Source organism: Peromyscus leucopus, chromosome 20 (assembly GCF_004664715.2).
Source record: "Peromyscus leucopus breed LL Stock chromosome 20, UCI_PerLeu_2.1, whole genome shotgun sequence".
In the NCBI taxonomy this organism is placed as follows: domain Eukaryota; kingdom Metazoa; phylum Chordata; class Mammalia; order Rodentia; family Cricetidae; genus Peromyscus; species Peromyscus leucopus.
In genome coordinates, this window is record NC_051080.1 from 10,604,277 (window position 1) to 10,624,074 (window position 19,798).

Below are 19,798 nucleotides of genomic sequence, written 5' to 3' on the forward strand. Positions count from 1 at the left end.
CTATGAAATTTGTACCTACAGCTCAATATACGAGGGTTATAGCTTTTATAAAAAATGGTATCATTGCCTTTAAATGATTCTGGATTGATTTACATATAAAAGGTGTGATGTCCTGTTTATGTGACAAGACAAAGAAGCAAGAGCCCCATTAGTAAGAGACCCGGAATAACCCAGGAGTTCACAATGGAGGCTACTTTTGACCCATCAAACTATATTTTAAGATACATTTTATTATTTCCTTATGTGTATGTCTATGTCTCCGTGAGTGAATACTTTGTGTGCATGGGTGTCCTTGGAGGCCAGAAGACGGCAGACGTCAGGACTGAGGCAGGAGTAAGGGAAGGTGCTGAGGAAAAAAAAAGTGACATAGAAATGTCATCCACTTTTGACTAATTGAAAGTTTTCTTCAGCCTAGGAACCCAATAGTTCTCTGATTGGGATATCATCCTCTTTACGGAGGAGGAATTGAGGACCAGCCTTGCTCATGACATCCCTTTAGGGTCCATTTGGCAGATGATGGGGCTGGAGATGTGAAACCAGTCTATTCTCAATCTCAGACCATCACTTGAACTGCCTGATCATGGTTGAAAACCAAGCAAATTGCTACAAAGATGTTTCTAGTACATTGCCCAAAGAGGTAGCCTCTTGAGAGAATAGTGGATAATCTGTTTGCACCACAAATAATAGGCGCTCAGTTTTAACAAAAGCTCCTGTGACGTCACAACTGTAGGTCCTTGGCTATGATACCCACATCACACTATAACATACTATACCTACACTTTGTCCATTTGGTAGGTCCAAGTGCAGGCGGCACAAATATTCTTTCACAAGTCCCTCCCACCCAGCTCTGCCGCAGAAGAGGACCCTCTCATGAGACAACACTGTGGGGAATAACAATCACTGTCCTCCAAGCCCTCCTTCCCTACATCACTTAATTTTTAATTTTTGAAAACCCACTTTACTTCTGAAGCTTTACGGAGAGAAAACAGACAGGCGTCGAAGACGTTAATAAAGACAGTAGACTCGCCCTTTAAAGGACTAATTTTCACTCTGTCTGGAAACGGAATGAGTCATTTTTGCCAGTTTTCTTGGGCAGGAAGGTTAGTTAACAGCTCCATGTTCACAGCTTAGTAGAAGTGTTGGTGTACCTGACAAGACACAACTTAAAAGGCCGTGGCCAATGAAAGGCTGAGGAGCAAGAAGGCTTAGGTCATTCTTGCTCAGAGCCTCCTCCTTGCACACCTCCCTAACAAATGGGAGGATTTCAATGGCAACAGCCTTGCCTCCCCTGCCGTCAGGGGCATCCAGGGTGTCAACAGAGTGAGAAGTTCCGAACTCCAGGAATAGCCGAGGCAAACAGTCCCTAGCTCTGGAGCTTTCTCTCCTTCCTTTGCCGTTAGCTATCAGTTCTCCCCATCTTCCTAGTCATTGATTGGTTCCATTTTTACCGAGGCTCCCCTTTGCTTTACCACCAAAGAAATGGAACATACTTACTACCGAAGAAAGTCCTAAAATGGGCAGCTTTGGGTTTTCTCAAAAGGGATACAAATTCATCAACATCACCTCCCTACTCCTAACCCACAAAACCTTCTCTTCCTGCAAGATGCTCCTTACAGCATCTTGGAAGGTTTAGAAGCCACGGAGAGGTCCACAAAGGTCCTGCTTTGCAGGGACATCTGTCAGGTTGGCATTACCAGCTGCTGTGGGGTCTGCCCTCTGAGGCCTGAGGTCATAGTGCCCACCATGTGACTCCACAGATCCGGAAGTAGAGAAGGTAAGGGGCGCTGAGGTTTAAGGGGACGCGAATGTCAGGGTAGAACTTTCAAACAGGCTGAGTCCCTGTTGAACGTGGGCGACTGAGCCTGACAGCCCAGCCCTGGGAACCGGGCAGAGTGAAAACACGGAGAATGGCTTGGTCAATGAAAAATTATCTTTATGATGGAATGAAGGCGTTGGAGCTCGCGTCTAGTGCGCCGGGCTAACTCGGACCTGGCCCCAGAAACCGCGGTTCCCCGAGGGTCCTCGGCTGCAGCCCTCGGGTTTTTTGTTTTTTTGTTTTTTTTTTTTCCCTTGAGACCCTCAGTTTGGGCTTCATGCTCTGAAATCTCTCACCTCCTTGGCTGCGGAGCAGACTAAGGCCAGCCTGGGGGATTACACGAGATAGGATCGAGTCCAGGTGGGTTTGCCAGGGGCGAGAGCGCCGGAAGGAATCAAGAGTTTAATTAACTAGTGCCCACTATACACGCCCCAAAGGAAAGGGACCCTAATAGGGACCCCGTCAAACTGTTTGATCAGAGGAAATTGGGTTTGCCTTTTCCTCCCCTTCACCCTTCCTATCTCGCAATCAATCCATCTGGATTATTGGCTGAACCTGGGCCACAGCATTAAAAAGGGCTTCGCATCGGGGGGCGGGCCGGGGCGGACCGGGGCGGAGACTCGCGGGCCTGCCGACCGCAACCCGGCGGGTGCTGCCTGGCGGGAGGGATCGCGGCCCCGCACTGTGCGCGTGGGCGCGCAGAGCCTCCTGCATCCCGGGCGTCCGCGCTCCGGGATTTCGCTGGCGCCCGCGCGGCGGCCGGGGGCGGGTGCTCTGCAGCGGCCCGGGCTGGAGCGCGCACTCCGCTGCAGCCGAGCAGCGGCCGGGGAGCCGCCACCATGCCAGCCCCGCGCCGCCTGCGCTGACCTGGAACCGCGCGGCCGCAGCGCTCACGGGCCCGGGCTGCGGATGCTCCCGGGGCTGCGCACGCGGGCGCGCGCCTGACGACGCGGAGGACCGCAGCTCCCGGCGCCGCCGAGGAAGACCGCGCGGCCGCCGTTCGCGCGTGGGGTGAGTGGCTCGGGGCGGCAGGGGGAGGGGGCTGCCGGGCTCCGGCCGCGTTGTCACGGCGCGGGGTGGGACGTCCTGCGGGTTTGGGAGCGCGGGGAAGGCGCCGGGAGGGCTGCTAGGCTGGGGCTGCGCAGAGGCTGGGCGCACGGCCCCCCTGGTGCTGCGTGGCAGCCAGGTCGTACCCGCTCTTCCCCCACACCCCTCCTCGGCGCCGAGGCCAGCTGCACGGCCCGGAATCGGGCCACGCGAGAGCGGGGAGGCGAGGGTGAGTGGCTGAGGATCGCCTGTCACCTACTGGCGTCTGCGGGGAGGCTCGGCCCCTAGCGCTCCCGGGAAGGGCCGCCTGCCCTGGCGAGGCAGCCGCAGCCTGCCCTCCGTGGAGACCCCCACTCTGCACGCAGCTCGCCAGTGGGAGAGAAGGGGAGCCGCGGCATCCTCCCTTCTGGCAGAAAAAGTTGGAAGAAACTAGGTCTGTTAATAATTAGCAGGAGCGGGACTCGGGATGCAGCGGAGAGCTGTTGAGTTTTCATTGCCCGCTAAGAAAAACAAACGGCATCGCCAACGACTATTGGCAGGGCCGTGTTATTTTTGGGACTTTGGGAAAATTGTCCACAGATTGCGTTCGGGAGACTGAAGACGGGGGGTGTACCCGGGAGGTCGCGGGGACGGCTGGCACCGCTTTGAGTTCCAGCCCGCCCCGGGAGGACTCAGATTCTTAAACCTGACGCACTTGGTTCCTGGTTTTAAAACGTGTCAGCCAGAGCTGCAGCCACGATCCAGGAGAAGAATGCACCGCGAACCGGCCTAAAGGAGCCTATGTAAAAATCTCTGGTGGGAGCCCAAGTGCACTTGTGCTGTTTAAAATTATAATAATAATAATAATAATGCTGCATTTGTGGCTTCTAGGGTAGGTTTTATGAATGACAAATTATACTTGATGAAATTGTATCTCCTATCTGTCCCTGAACAGTTCTGTCTGCCGCCTGGTTTTAATCAGCGCTTTGGGAAGGCAGTATCTGCGCTGATGTTATATAATTGACGTGGTTCACCATCAGATATTTTTTAATGTACTTTTGGAGTAAAGGAGACTTCCATCTTCAGACAGGCCCAAGGTGTAGACAGAGTGGGGGGCTGTTAAGGTTTGCCATCCTCTAGCTCCAGATGTGTGAGCTCAGCTGTTGCCTGTCACTTAGGTGACAACTGGCCTTTTTCCGACTAAGCCTTTGCTGTCGCCATTATCCTCAGTGAAGTGTCGGTGTTCAGCGGCCTTCTATTACCAGGAGTGGGACCTTGCCCCTAGGGAGGTGTCAGCCGACTTTGACCATCCCCAACAATATGTCTGTTTTTAGAGTACAAAAGGGGGGGGGGGGAATCAAAAACCTTGACAGCAAGATAGATACTTTTAGATTAGGACCAACCTAATCTAAAAATTCCGTTTTAATCAAGACAGCCCCATAAGGATGACGCAATGTTTGCCGGGCCCTTTTGCCTAGAACAATATTTACTCCCACCGGGGGGATTTAAAACTTAAACAGCGGCCATTTATCTTGCTGTCTGGTGGAGCTGGCTTCATGTCGCCTTCCAATGTGGTCCTAGCCTAGGTGGCTGGGACAAGAATCTATCATTGTAAGCAGCTGGAACCTAAAGAAAGCCAAATGCAGCACCTGCTGGTACCAGCGAGTTCTCAATGCCATCCACTGGCGAGTCGGAAAACACAGAAGGGTAGATTTAATAAACGCTTCCAGAAATGTTTATACAGAGGATTTCAAGGCTAGCTAGCGATGCAAGGGCTATACAGAAAAGCACTAGAAATAAATGGATGTTACCCTCGGTGAAGAGTTAGCAAGCACACATACAAATAACTCAAAATAAGTCCTGGCTAGCGCGAATGAATTACTCGTGCTTCTAAATAAGCCTTCAAAAGGAAGGGAGGGAAGGTGGACAGAACGATGTCTAAAGATGGACAGGTTGGTATGAGTGCATGGGTTTAGTACTTTAATTTTTCCATCCTTAATTTGGTACTAATTGAGGAGTTACCACCGAGTGAGCCTGTTGATTCATGGGCTGTTTTTTTTTTTAAAGAGAAAACTGCTATATTTCACTAACGTGACAGATTCAATCAGTTCTGCTGGTAATACCAATGAAGCTTAAAAGGTTGACTATGTTATTTATTTATTTTTTTTATTTATAGCCAAGGACCATGGGTCTACTTTTTGTTGTAATGAGTCAGCTTGGGTGATGAAAGGAAACCCCAATACAAGCCAGAAAGAAAAAGGAACTTTGTGGTTCATAGCTAGACTGTGATAGAATTGGCCCCGATGGCCTCTCAGTATAACTCTGAAAAGACCACACCAAAGTCAAGTTTTTACAGTTTCCTTGAGGATTTCCCAAAGGAAGCTGGGACATAAGTTTTTAAAATCTCATGAATAGATCACCTCTTTCAAGTCTACAGTGACTTGTCGGTGGTGCACAAAAGGTTAAGTTCTGTCAGGGATGGCTTTGCAGTTCCTGGGAGGAAACGAGCTAGGCTCCACAGATGAGCCACGCCCCAGTGAGTGACATTCCTAACCCTGGAGAAATAGAATGAGACTCTTGAAAAATTGTTTGCCAGCAAGAGACTCTTAAACGACCCATTTATATTTGAACTGTCTGATATTAAGGGAAACGGGTTTTCGGTCAAGATGATCCTTTACCGGTATTTTCATTACAGCGGTTAGTTCCCCCGAACAAAGTCGCTAGTAATGGATAAGTTTTCCATTTTAAAGAAGTAGAATTTCCAAAGTCAAAAGCTGGGTTCTGGAGAGATGGCTCAGTTGGTAATGTGCTCATTATGCAAGTCTGAGGGCCTCGGTTCAGATCCCGAGGGCCCGTGTAAAAAGCTGAGCATGGTTAGAGCAGGGTACGCTGATCCCAGAGTGCTCAGGCTAGCCAACCTGGACCATGAGTGAGTTCTAGTTCAGAGAGAGACTGTGTGTCAAAAAAAAAAAAAAAAAAGGTGGAAAAAGGTGGAGAGACATAGAGGAGGATGGCTGGCATCAACCTCTGACCTCCGTGCAGACATCACACACACACGCACGCACGCACACGTATGTGATTCTCATGTGTATGTAGGACTGTTTATTAGGTCATCTGACCAAGATAGACTCCTCCCCTCAGAAAAAACAGTTCTGCCTTTTTCTCCCATGTTATACAAACCAGGGTTTATTGTTCAACTCTATTGTGAAAATATTGAAGTTGTATAAATTCAGGTGTAATATGCTACAGTGAAGAGGATTAAGGAAAATGAATGGGGTGTTTCTTGGTAGGTGGGTAGGTGGGTTGGTATGCTGGTATGCTAAGGGACCATTATTTATTTTTCTCCTGGTCATTGGATAAGGAACTGTGGTGTTGCAAGATGATGCTTCTAGAAAGTGAGTGTGAACAAATGATGGGGGGGGGGCGCGGAGTTCAAGCCAAGCCCGTGTACTGCTACAATGTCTCAAAACCTTAGTAGCCAGTGGGACGGGTGCTCCCAACAATGTCAGGGACCAGGATGGCCTGACGGCAGCATAGAGCCCTGTCCTTCTGGACTCCTCCCTTTGGACATATGCAGAAGTCCTCCCTCAGCACCTTGGCAACCAGCAAATGCACCGCTTGTTTACAGCGGTGCTGAGCAGAAGTGGAGTGGGCCCCTGCTGTGGGCTCGTGAGTGAGTATCCAGGAGCCGCGGAAAAGGCTGGCCAGGAGCAGCCAGGAACCCTTGCAAGCCGGTTCCCCCTGACCCTCTCCTGAAGAAGGCAGTGGAAAGAGGTTGGCTTTACAGCTCCGAGCATGCTGATGTCATGACACTTCTGGCACAGAGATACGACAGAATAATCAGATCCCTCTCTATGTGCCAGAATGACATGATTTTTCCACGAGCTGTTCCTGAGCCGCTGGTCCACGGGCATGGGCTGTTTCCAGTTACTGGGGGAGGGGGGGGGATATCAGGGATCAGGCCTCTCAGACAGTTCCATAATTCTTCCTGTGTCTGTCTGTTTAAACGAAATGTCCGTGGTCGCATCTGAAGGGACTTCTCAGAGAACACAGAGATGGCACCACCTTCCATGGTCATGTTCCCATGAGTAAAAATGTCAGATAGGCAGAACCTATTTGAAACTATAGAACTGCAAATGGACCAAGAGCTGTCACTCACTTTTACTGAAGGCTTCTCCCCAAGTCTTTCCTAGGTAATCCTAAAAATCACCTGGCCAAGTTAAGCTGGGGTTGCATTTTTCTCCCTGGGAGATTGGAGTGATCCCCTGCGTTTCCAGCTCGCTAGGCACTGGTCAGAAAGCGAGTCGGGGCTGTGTTATTTCGGTTGTCCTGGCACTCGGGCCTGCTGGTGGATGTACAGCTCCCCCCCAGCTTTGCTGTGCTCTTCTCTTCTCACCGGGCCTTTGGAAAGAAAGATGTGTTGGCGATGGGTGACATTCTGCATTAAGATGCCCCCAGTGCCCCTGAGTCGTCCCCCCCCCAACATAGTTCCACTACCCTTCTTTTATGGAGGTACTGAGCCCACAGCTCACAATTATGGCCTGTGACTTTAGTAACAATTCTGTTTGAAATGTTTCCAATTACACATAAGATTGGCCCCACGCAGCAGCTGCATGCCAAAAGCATTTCCTAGTGTGCTCCAAGAATCAGGCTGTGATTGCTTTTAATTTAAATAAAGGCTATTTGGTTTCCTATGATGTTTTTTTATAACCACCTTTTCCTCCATTTGCGTTGCCTTTAAAAAAAATAAATTAAAAAAGGCCAGTAAAGAGTAGCCACCACTTCATGTGATGTGCCCCTAGTTTTCTAGGATACCATTTGTTCTGAGCAAACACCATGGACTTAATAACGGAAAGAAATGTTGGGTGACATTGAGTTTCCTCAAGGAAGGGAAATGGTTATCTGGTAACACCTTGTAAGCAGCAATGTTTTCGGGTTTTCTTTCTTTTTTTTTTTTTCTTTAGAGACCTATCAGAATTATTCTTTTAGGCCATTGGGTATCTGATACATTGCCTTTTCTTCAAATTACTTCATTTTGCTTTTTGAAGGACCATGAAGAGCTGTTTAAAAGAAAAATACTAAAATGGAGACGTTAAAAACATACTTAAGCAAATAATTTCACTCATTGGGCAGCCACCAGAGTTTCCCAGTCTACCTCCTCTGGGGGCTGCCAACTTTCTTTTAACACAGTGGTGGCTCCAGTCCTCTAAGAACCAGCAGACATATTTGCTGTACTAAACTTGAAAATAAGAAAATATACAGTCTTGGGACTTGGCTTGTGTGGACTGGGATCAGACTGGGGACTCTGTTTCCAGAAAGGCTTTCTGTGCCCTCCCCCTGAAACACAACACCCACAGCCAGAGGGGATCCAGTGAGTGAGGTGCTGAGATGGTCCCCAGGAAGGATTTCCACACAGGCTCTTTCAGTGGCTCGAGAGCATCCTGCAGAAAATAGTACTTCTTTGGGTTCAACGGTAGTTGACTTGCATAAATGCCAGCATCTCTCCTAGCACTTTTGGACCATTTCCACCATGCAATAAATAGTGCTGTTTAGTCCAAATTTGTAAATGCCATATTTCATGGAGCCCCTGTGGGAACAGCAGAAATGAACCCACGCTACTACTAGGGATCATTGACTCCTGGAGGTCAGGTTACTGCCCAAGTCCCAAGTGTGAGCAGTCACTAAGTCTACTGGGGGCTTTTCATCAGATTAGAAGGGGTTAGGTAGACCGGGTGGAACAAGACAGTGAAGAGGCGTCCTGGGGCTCCTACATGGGGTCTTTTTCTTTCGTTCCTTCCATCCTGGGGTGCTGCCTTTCACTTAAACAAACCTCGGGGGAGGACATTGGTTCAGCTAGAGGTAAAACAGGGACTGTGTTACTGCACAGCTGAGCACCCAGGCTGAAAGACACCCACTGCATGTGGGCCCTTTGCGACAGGGACCAGTTCCTCAGTAGCTACCAGAACTAGAACATCTGGTAGAATCTTTTTCTATACTGGCTAGTTCTCTGTCCTTGTTAAAATACTGAATGCGTGGATACACACACACACACACACACACACACACACACACACACACACACACGCAGGCACACAGACTCAAGCATACATATATACACACTAGCCTAATAGTAGTGATACTGGACTATTTCACTTTAGTAAAACAACAACAAAAACTGATTGGAACTGTGTTATGTCTTCACCAGAGGCATTTGTGCTTTATTATTATTTCAATTATGACAAGCAAATATCAAGGTAATCTGAAGAAATCCATAACTTGGTAGGCGTGCTTCGTATCTCCAATTAGGCTGTTTACGTGCTTGAATAAGCTAAGATCCTTGTTTCTGAGCTGAAAGGAGGCGAGACCTACGACAGACCGTGTGAGGCTCCACATGAGAAGACTGCCCAGAGCACACGTGCTGGAACACTTGTGTAACCTCTGTCAAGAGAAATGACATTTTCAGTTCCTCTGTGTCTGTGTAATGAACACGTGTGGGCAGTGCTCAGAGTGTTGTGCATGTTCCATAATTTTTTTTGAAAGAGATAAAGTGAGGTCTGAAGTGCATGGAGCCACAGATGTTTCTTATAGAAAGTGCAGATGCATGGTGGGAATTCCGCACCCCGTTCTGTGCTTAGCTTTGTTCATTTCAAGGGTCGGATGAGTAATTCCACTGAGCAGCCTCGGCTCCCGCTTGCACACAGGTCTTGAGCAATGGACTGAAGTGATAGCTGGACCCCCTCACATTCATTGTTCTGAAATGCCTTGGCCCTTTGTGTGTTTGTGACTGTGAAGGGAGGGAAGAGGATATGCACAGAGGTTTAACTAACTTCACCCTCTATGTTGCCGTTGTGGGCCGTCTAGAAACGTGACCAGCAAAGCAGGCTAATAGCCAAAAACATGTCCTTCAGCCCTGCCAAGTGTGAGAAAAGCAAGCCAGCTTTCTCCATTTTTGAAGGATTGGAAAATGTACTTTCTTAACCTCCTTTTGAATTTTAAGGAGTTAGCCAAGAAAATCATTTTTCCCCCTCCTCTTCCTGACCCATGGAAACCAAACAGCACTGCTGTTGGATGCAGGCTTTTTGCACAGCTCTCTTGCCTGTGTAAGCATGAGGTGACCGGGCCATCGGAGTCATCGGAATACTTGGTGCGACTCTGGCTTTTTAAACATTGTCTCAGTAGTTTTTGAGAGAATATTTTGTCCATGTCTCCCGTTCTTGAGCAGGGATTCTGGTAACGACAGCTGTGATCTCACAAGGACTAGCCATGCAGAGGAAGATTTTTTTTTTCTTTCTGGAAAATCATAAAAGTGGGACTGTAGGCCAATAGTTGTGTGGTTTTGCAGTCAGTTTCTCTCCATCTCTGGGCTTCATTTTCCTCATATATACAATGAAAAAATTAGGTTAGATCGCTATGCAATTAAAGATTTTAATCATAAACACCTGTGCAACTTTATCAACAGACAAATAATGCACAGAGATTTTAAAGGTGGGGCGGGGGGGGCGGGCGGGCGGGCATGTATTTCTCAGTACTGGATATTGAACCCAAGAAAGACCTGTGTGGGCGGGCACACCGCAAGCCACGCCCCCAGCCCTTGGGCGGACTCTGGCACACATGGCCTGAATCAGCCATTCAGGTCATTTCGGTACACAGCTGTGCCGGAGCCACTGAATTAGATGGTGTCAGAGATTCCCAGCCAGGACTACAATTGTGTCTCTGCCCCCACAGAGGCTGAACTCGATGCTATCTACCTTTTCTTCTTCCCTTCCCCACTCACTTGACCGTCCCGCTCTGCCTCCCTCCATCCTTCCTCCTTTTTTTTTTTTTTTTTTTTTTGGTTTTTCGAGACAGGGTTTCTCTGTGTAGCTTTGCACTTTTCCTGGATCTCGCATTGTAGCCCAGGCTGGCCTGGAACTCACAGAGATCCGCCTGGCTCTGCCTCCTGAGTGCTGGGATTAAAGGCGTGCTTCACCACCGCCCGGCTCCATCCTTCCTCTTTTGGTCATCCCTTGTGAATGGCTACTTTCACTCTACTGCTGATCCGCGCTTGTAGTGTCGCTGAGCCTACTTCCGCCAGGATCTCTGCTATGCTTATAGTCCATGGTGATTCAGGTCAGGGGGGACCCAGATGTCTACCCCTGCCTGACCCTCACTGGCCCCCAGCAGATACAGATGCCGAAGTCAAAGAGCTTTGTGAAAATATAATGTGAGTTATGTTTTCAAACAACACATCCACTATATTTTTGTCACCCTGGAGACACCTTTTAGGTAAACGATCTCCGAATTTAAAACAGTTAACATAATCGTTTACTAATCTGAAAAACGACATAATAAGCATATTATTTTGCTGTACATTTTCCATGCTCCAAAGCATCTTTATTGTAACTTGTTCCAAATTAGTAACTGGCTCATTGTTTTAAATTTGGAAGTATTCTACCTGAAAAGGTGTCAGGAAACTGGGCAGGGGGATATTTGCATCTTATTCCAAAGTGCAAGTTTTTCAGAAAGTACAATTTGCGTACTGTTCAAAAAATAACTATCCTATGTCTTCTTACATTTTGAGTTCCTATAGTTGTTTAACAAATAAGTTTCAGGGTTTCGTGATCATAAAAATATGTCAATCTAAGAACTATTACCCAAATGTATCACTATAAAATTTAAATATTTATCTGACAAATTATGAGTTTATTACAATTTTACATGCTACTTTAAAGTATTTTGAATCATAAGATCAGACATTTTTGAATAAAACTTTATTAATATGAGTCTTTAGATAGGCGTCTGTGTGTACATAGATACAGGTATGTCCTTTCAATAATTGGGAATACTGATTCCCATTTCTTTTCTTTCTTTTTTTTCTCTTTCTTTTTTTTTTTTGTCTTTTCGAGACAGAGTTTCTCTTATTTTTTTAATTGTGGGGGTGAGGGGCAGGAGGAACAGGGACATGTGCCCACCTGAGTAGTAGCCACAGAGGCAGGAAGAAGGTATCAGATCCCCCTAGAGCTGGAGCTATTGTTGAGGTGGTTGTGATACGCATTATATAGGTGCTAGGAACCGAACCTAAGTCCTCTGGGAGAACAGTACCCCTCTTAACCATTGGGCCATCCCTCTAACCCAGTTCTCCTCTCTTTGGACTAGTGGGAGCATTCTTTAAACTAGTTAATTATAGTTATTTCTGTAGCCAGTAATATTTTCAACCTTGCACAGACATAATTCCACATATCTTCCATAACGTGAAGTTCTTGAAAACTGTATCCATGCATTTTTGGTTTGCTGCTTGTCATTACCCAGTATGGCCACCCTTTCAGGCATACACAGGCTGCATGGAACTTATATAGTCCACTTTGGTACATGTGACTAGCAAGCATATGTTCCTGGGTCCCTTCCCTGACACAGTGAATGAATGAATGAGTGAATGAATGAATGAATGACAGTAGTCAACATCACTCACCAGTGGCTGCATTGTCATAGCAGAAATCAAAGAGGACACTGGATGCTTCTTCAGTTCCCCAGATTCCTGTTTCTTTGCTATTGTGTTTTTAATTCTTTTTTTTTTTTTAATTTTAAAAAGGTTTTTAAGTTCACTGTTCTAAACATTGACTCACTTCCCAGCATCCCTTGGGCTTTTCACCATGTAGATGTAACCAACCAGTCACAAAATCAAGTGCTTCTGCACCTCTTCCCTGTCAAACGCACACTGCTAAATCAAATATCCCGGGGCCTCAAAGTGGACATTTCTACACTTGGGTTGTTAACACGGTGTAACTGAAAACTCACTTTCGATCAGTGACACAAGGCACTATTCGCAGGAAGAGTCAAGCCATAGCTAACAGAGTTGAAGGATCATTGGAGAGCAAGCCAGGGCTGCCTCCCAGTGTGACCCAGACCTTTGCGTTTGCAGGTTTTTACTCTTCTCAAGTTTCCTAGCTAATCCCATGTTTGTGCTGGCTCCCAAACTCCTGCAAAAGGGCACCTGGGACGGAGGCGCACTCTATCATTCATGTCATGACCCAAGGGATCGGAGACATGGTACAGAGACAGGAAGATAACCTTTCTCCTCGGTGGGATCAGAAAGGGATCCCTGCTCTGGCTCGGGAGGCTCTCAGCAGCAGCATCCCGACATTCCCTGGGGCCACCCGTTATCCCCACCTGTGACCCTTCTCCATTGTCATAGACCCATCTTTCTGCAGCCTCGTCCCCAGCTCCGAGAGCTCCTTGGGGAATGTGGTAGGTGTTCCATCGCTGTGAATGGAGTGAATCCTTGCTGTAGTACAATGGTGTGTCGTGCTCAGGGGGAAAAAAAAAAGTTTACTATAGTTTCATTCTGATACGAAGGCCATAAAGTTAGCAGATGACTTCCTTGCTCTACAAAGCTCGTACTTATGGACCCTTTTATCGATAACATAAAGACAAGAGAAGCCAGGATTTTTTTTTTTTTCCTGACTCCTTCTTGTTTGGGGCTTAGGTTGTTTTTGTCGTTATTGTTTGGTTTGGTTTAGTTTAGTTTTTCGAGACAGGATTTCTCTATGTAGACCTTGCTGCCTTGGAACTGGTAGATCAGGCTGGTGGAGAGCTCAGAGGTCTGCCTGCCTCTGTCTCCCCAGTGCTTAAAGGCATGGGCTCCCACACCTGGCTAGGGTGTTTTATTTTACAGCTGACGTTTCTGAGAAAACTCCCTCTCATTTGGATAAAGCTAGAGGAAAGGTAAGAGTCGGGGACAGGGGCTGGTCGCCCCTCCCTCCTTCCGTTCCTCCACCCCACAGTGATTGATGAACTACACAGCAGAGGAGACTTGAGCCTAATAGGTGACCATCTGCAGGAAGGAAGCCCCGTGGCCTTCCTCTTCATCAGGAGCCACACCCCCTACTTTAAAGAGAGGTGGAGGAAGCACCTTCAGACAGGCTTTGGGGCTGCCCCGTGGTGACAGGCTGTCATTTACTCTTGATCTAAATGCCAGGGCTGGAAATGTAATCCTCTAAGTGATTTCAACCAGCTTGCTAGGGACCCTAGATGCTTGAGTTATTATTTTAATGTCTCGGGTTCCAAGGACTAATTGGCAGTGGGTCAAGTTTTTAAGAAGCCTAGCCAACTTATTTGTCCAGAAATAATCATGTTTTAATTTGACACTTTTTTTCTTTTACCATAATAAGACAGATGCCTCCCAAGTGCAAAGTGCTTTTAGATATTCCTCATGCATCTCTACTCTGGCTTCGTGGAAGGGCTCCCCAAGGTTAATCCAGTGTACTGGTGAGGAATCCACTTTGGTTCAAGACTCTGGTTGCTAGGCAGCTGTGGCTTGGCAGCCTCTAAGTAAAGCATGTCTGCAGTTGAGGTTTTCAAAAGAAAGAAGAGCCGGAAGGGTGAATGAACATCACTGTTGCTTACCCAACACGCTTGATGTCTGTGCTCTCCTACACACGGCTGTCCTTACACATATGTGTCCTGTGTAGGAAATGCTTTTAAGTAGCTGATGACTCTCACTAACGTGCGGGAGTTGGACATGTCACTTAGTTCTCCAGACTCCTACTGTACTCTGCCTCGGTGAGAATGTGGCCTCCGTTAGAATGCGAAGGTCATGGTGATAATATTTCTCGCTCATATTTTGATTCCAAAATACCAGAGTTAGAGGCTATCTCTTCAGGGGCTGGATGGTAACTGATAGATTTGAAGTGGTATTTAGTAGTCATCATCACGACCTGAAGGGATGAGTGTAGAATTATTTAACAGGCCACTCAAAAATGCTCCCATTTGCAAGGTTCAGCTTTCAGCTTTGTTCATTCTTTCCTGTGGCCAGTTCCAAATCCAGAAATTGCTAAGTTTTGAAGTGCTCAGGGAATATATACTTCCCAGACCCGAAAGTTGTTTTAAATAGGTTCCTTGCAGTACAGTATGATAGCTAAAGACAAAATAGGGTTGGATGGTGGTGACACACGCCTTTAATCCCAGCACTCAGGAGGCAGAGGCAGGTAAATCTCTGTGTGTTCAAGGCTGGCCTGGTCTATACAGCGAGTTCCAGGACAGCGAGAGCTACACAGAGAAACCCTGTCCATAATAAAAATAAAACCTAAAATAAAATAAACAGAAAAGCAGGGTTATTAAATAGAAAGTTACCAGTGTGGTGTATGTACAACATTGACTTCCTTGTCTTTGGAAAAAAAAAAAAAGGTAACTGTGAGCATATGTTCATCCTGGGAAATATAGAGGATTTAAAGCATGAGACTCGCAGTTCTGTGCTCAGGTGTATGTCTATAGTCACATGGTAATAATAGCTATGTTTAAAATGTCCGTGTCTTTTGACCAAGGTTTGCTAGAAGGTAGTACCATTTGAGATGCTTCCTGATGTTCTGAAGAAGCCTGCTAGCATTCTCATTTATTTCACAGATACAGGAGGCAGGCAGATGTGCAGTAGGCGGTAAAGTCCTTTCTGTGTTGTGTTAATCCTGGCGGGTACAGGTTGCATGTGTGACTAGACCCAGCTGAACGTACTACCTTCCAGTGCGCTGTAATTAGTGGAGCCATTAACTTTTCAGCAGGTCCTCGGGACCTCAAATGCCTGTCACATTCTAATGGGGCCAGGCTCAGTCGGAAGCCCACACTGTGAAGCATGAAGCTGGGGGTAGCAGATTCTCCAGGCCTGTCTGTCAGCATAGCAACAACACTCCTTGGTGCATCTCCCAGCAGGTTCCTAAGCGACTCCGATGTGCCCTGCACTAGGAAGGACTCTGTGAATGTGACATTAATAATCACCAGTTTGAATCTGGGTCACCTCAGCCGTGACTCGGAGATCAAACGCCGCCCATTGGTAATGAGTGTGCGAAAGTATGGCAGAAAGGCACCGTGCCTCTTAATGACCCCTTTAGGCCTCCTTAGCGCTGTTAGGGCCAGAATGGAAATCAAGCTGCCTGAGCCCTAGGTCTTGAGGCCAGCCCCTCAGGGTATAGCTGGCACACTTTCATGGGGACTCTTGAGGAATGTCACAGAGCTTCTGTTGTCCTAGCTTCTCAAATGGTTACCCACACTCTTTCATCTTTTCCTGACCGTGCCGGCACTTCAGAGTACTGGTGCCTGTTTTGTCTAAGTCTCTTCTCTTGTCTTTTTCCTGGGAAGGAAAAAGAGACTATACTTGCATATACCTGTTAGCCTTTAATATTCAACTTCGTCGTGCTTATTTCAACATGGGGACACAGTTTCCCTGCAACGTGCCTTTACTGAGTAGTGGTTGCCTTGTTCCAGGCATAGGGTAAGGCTGTAGGAACACAAGCCTTAGGCTGGTCCAATCTTGAGAGATCTCACTGTTGGTAGAGAACAAAGGCACTTGAACAGGAGTGTGTGTGTGTGTGTGTACGTGTGTACATATATGTTATATATATTAGTCATACTAGCCAAAGGTGAAGGCACAGGCCCTTTTGTCCTGTGTGGGTTGTGTTGGAAACAATCAGGAAGGAAGAGAAGGTTAAGTTGGGCCCCCGAAGGATGAGCAGGAGTCGGCCCAGCCTTTAGAATTGGAGACTGAGTCATTCTAGATCCAAGACAGAGTGTACAGAATGCAGTGGAGAAACCTGAGGCCCATGAGTTACACGTCTTTCCATGTGACCGCGGCATTGATTCTGCTGTTTGTTAAGGGTCTATTGTCCCTCTACACATCAGTCTGCAGTATCAATCAGTAGTTAGAGGTGAGTTTGACAGCCTTCCCTCTGGCCTTCTCTTTCTTACCTGTGGTGCATGCGGTGGCCTTAATTTCTGAATAGGAGATTCCTCCTTCGGCTTGAGAACAGCTGGCCCTGTGTGTGGCCTTTGGTCATTGCATCAAAACACTCCAAACTCCTCAGGTTCCCTGACAGGTTCGAATCTCCGCTTGGACAGCACCAAGGGCTACAGGCCATGCTTCAGGGATGCTTGTGTTCGTCTCTGGTAGAGACTCTGTGGACTCCAAGGGTCAGTCAGAAAAAGCCCGAGTGTCATGGAGTAGCCTCAAATTGTGATTTGCTATGTTGTAATCTCTGTTTTGTTTTCATGAAACCCCTTTTAATGTTAAAACACACACACACACACACACACACACACACATACACACACACACACACACACCTTACTAAGTATGAATAGTAAACAATGGACTCCTAGGAGATTAGGAGATGAACTGCTTTCTTCTTCTCTTCCTCCTTCTTTTTGAGGTAGTCTCACTATGTAACCCTGTCTGACCTGGAACTCGCTCTGTAGACCAGGCTAGACTCAGACTCACAGAGATCTACCTGCCTCTGCCTCCTGAGTGCTGGGAGTAAAGGCATGCACCATGATGCTCAGGTCTTCATTTGTTGATATTTCTTGAACTCTTTTTTTTTTCATTGTAATTTAGCAAAACAAAACAAATTTTAAAAACTATAATTCAACTTTTAAAATAACCATATAAACTACTGTGCTTTCATTTGAAAGTGAACCATGTTCATCTGTCTGGCTAGAGAGGTAAACTCTCTTCTTACAGTTCTTCAATGTGGAAATACTATAATTTTTGACTTAACATTTTAGAATCTCTTCTCTCCTAGTTGCTACCGATCATGTTTCCAGGCAGTCTGGCGTGTGATAAATATTTTGTAGCATATGTGGCTGAACATGCCAATTTCAAAGAGCTTTACAAGCTTTAATTAATTTTCTCAGCATCCAGATGCTCTCGGTGTATTGATGGGAAATCCACAGACAGTGGGGCTCCAACGCGTTGCTTGAATTCGTCTAGCGAAGCGGTTTTCAAACTTTGATGGCATCGTAGGAGAAGCTAAGTGCTTGATGCCAACACCAGACTACCTGGAGCCCAGCACACAGAGTTAGGTTGCCCTGCTGGGAGGCAGTGAAGTTCAACATCAGGCTCCCTGTTTACCCAGAAGAAAACCCCTCTGTGATGCCAGTCAAATTTGAATTTCAGATAACAATACGTTTTTAGTACAAATGTGTCCTGACTATTGCATGTTCCCTAAAAATTACTTTCTGTTTATGTGAATTCAAGTTTAATTGGCCATGCTGTGTTTCATGTGGCAGCCCCAAGCTGGTGGCTCCAGCCACTCTCCCAGCTCCCTTGTCTTGCAGACAGGTCAGGTTCCTGGCTCCTTGAACACATTGAAGGCCACAGACAGGAGCGATCTGGACCAATACTGAGAAAGAGTGAGCGCTGCCCTCCATCTTCCCGAGAGTCTGGTAATGGCGCCCAGCAGTGCACACGATTACCTTTAGGGTTATTACTTTCACCTCCCTTTCTTTGTTCCTCAATCAAATCATTCAGTCCCCTCGTGTTTGCCAGCAGGGTTTGCTATCGTCCCTGGGTGGAAGCTAGCGAGTTAACTCCCGGGAGTAGGCAGTGCTGGTGGTCAATCCGTGACTGCAGGATGCTTGCACTGAGCAAATAAAGAAAAACATGAATGGGAGCTGTGGAAATGGTCCTAAGGTGACCGTGATGGAGGTCAGGGGTGAGATTGACTGGCCATGGAGTCACCCTTGTCTCTCGTCTGGATGGCCAAGGCCTTCAGAGGTCCTGACTTGCTCTCAGTGTTCAGCAATGCATGTCCGTTTTCATGTTGCCACATTAAAGCAGACTTTGGAAGTTGTCCTCCGTTTCCTAGCCAGCTACTCCACAGAGTATTTTCATTTATCCAGCCATTCAGTTCCTCGGCGTGAGTGAGTATGGAGTCCAAAGCCAATGTGTCTGTTTTAAGAAAAAAACTCCTTATTACCAAGGGGACTCCCTGATTAGCTGATAAAAATATTTTAAAAATACAAAAGAGCCGGGAGGCAGGGTAATCTTGTAATCCCAGCACTCAGGAGGCATAGGCAGGCCCATGTCTGAGTTCGAGGCCAGCCTGGTGTACAGAGTGAGTTCCAGAATAGCCTGGGCTACACAGAGAAACCCTGTCTCAAAAAAACAAAACAAAACAAAACAAAAAAAACCAACAAACAAACAATATATAAAGAAACTGGGGTCCTTATCTTGGGATTAAGGTGACCCAAATACCTTAGGTTTGCTGTTCTGCATGGATGACTAGTCAGCTATGAAAAGAGTTTGTATTTGTGAAATGTTAGCTGTGGTTTATTCTTTGATAGCTGCGTTGATAAGGTGTGATTTAATTCTTTAGGTTTTGCTCTCTCTTTTTCCAGAAATTGTGCTATAAGCATGTTGCTTGTAACAACATGGAAAGGAAGCATTTGAGACCTAGTTTTATCTACTTTCTATGTATTATTTATTTGCAATGCAGGGACTCAAACCCAGGGCCTTGTGCATGCTCTGTAAGTACTTTCCTGCCCAGCTACCATATATCAAGCCCCAGATGTTTTTCAGCAGTTGTAGACGTCAATCCAAAGTTGTAGGTAGAAATATCCTAGGATGGAGATCTTTTCTCTCACTGTATAGCCCTAGCTGGCCTGGAACTTGCTATGTAGAGCATTCTGGCCTCAAACTCACAGAAATCCTCCTGCTTCTGCCTCCTGAATGTTAATATTAAAGGCATGCACCACCACACCCTCTGAGGTAGATATTTTTTAGTTTGCAAATGATTTTGTGTCTTCCTGGCCTTGTTGTTAAGTAAAACCTGCTCAAATTGTTCGATAGTAAAAATGTCTGTCATCTTTGATTATCCAGCACAGAGTTGTTGAGATCATTCTTTGTGTCATAGGACAAGGTAGTGGGTAGAAGAAACAGGAAATGGGAGGAGAAGCTACCACGCAGGATCTCCTTCCTCAGGACTTGTGTGTGGGATGGTGCTTTCCTCCCAGTCACTCTGGGGAGGAGAATGGCGGCCTTCATTAGCATATGAGTGTTCTGATGTCCAAGGATGACTGAGAGTTTCCGTCAACACCTAAAGGCCTAGAACACCTGAGGTCCTGGTAGGATTCATCATTTGATACTATAAAAGCAAGCACAAGCTCCCATCTGGTCACGTGGATCTTGAAGTCATCAAGCCCAAAGCCTTAAAACCA

General features: G+C 46.7%; 1 protein-coding gene across 1 annotated transcript in view; it reads left to right on the top strand.

Moving 5' to 3' along the window:
- The first annotated feature begins 2,705 nt into the window (after positions 1-2,705).
- Positions 2,706-19,798, top strand: part of Prickle1 (prickle planar cell polarity protein 1) — a 96,797-nt gene continuing 79,704 nt past the window's right edge. Inside the window, exon 1 of the mRNA XM_028869285.2 lies at positions 2,706-2,827. The gene's annotated coding sequence lies outside the window, so the exon portion shown is untranslated. The remainder of the gene's footprint in view (positions 2,828-19,798) is intronic.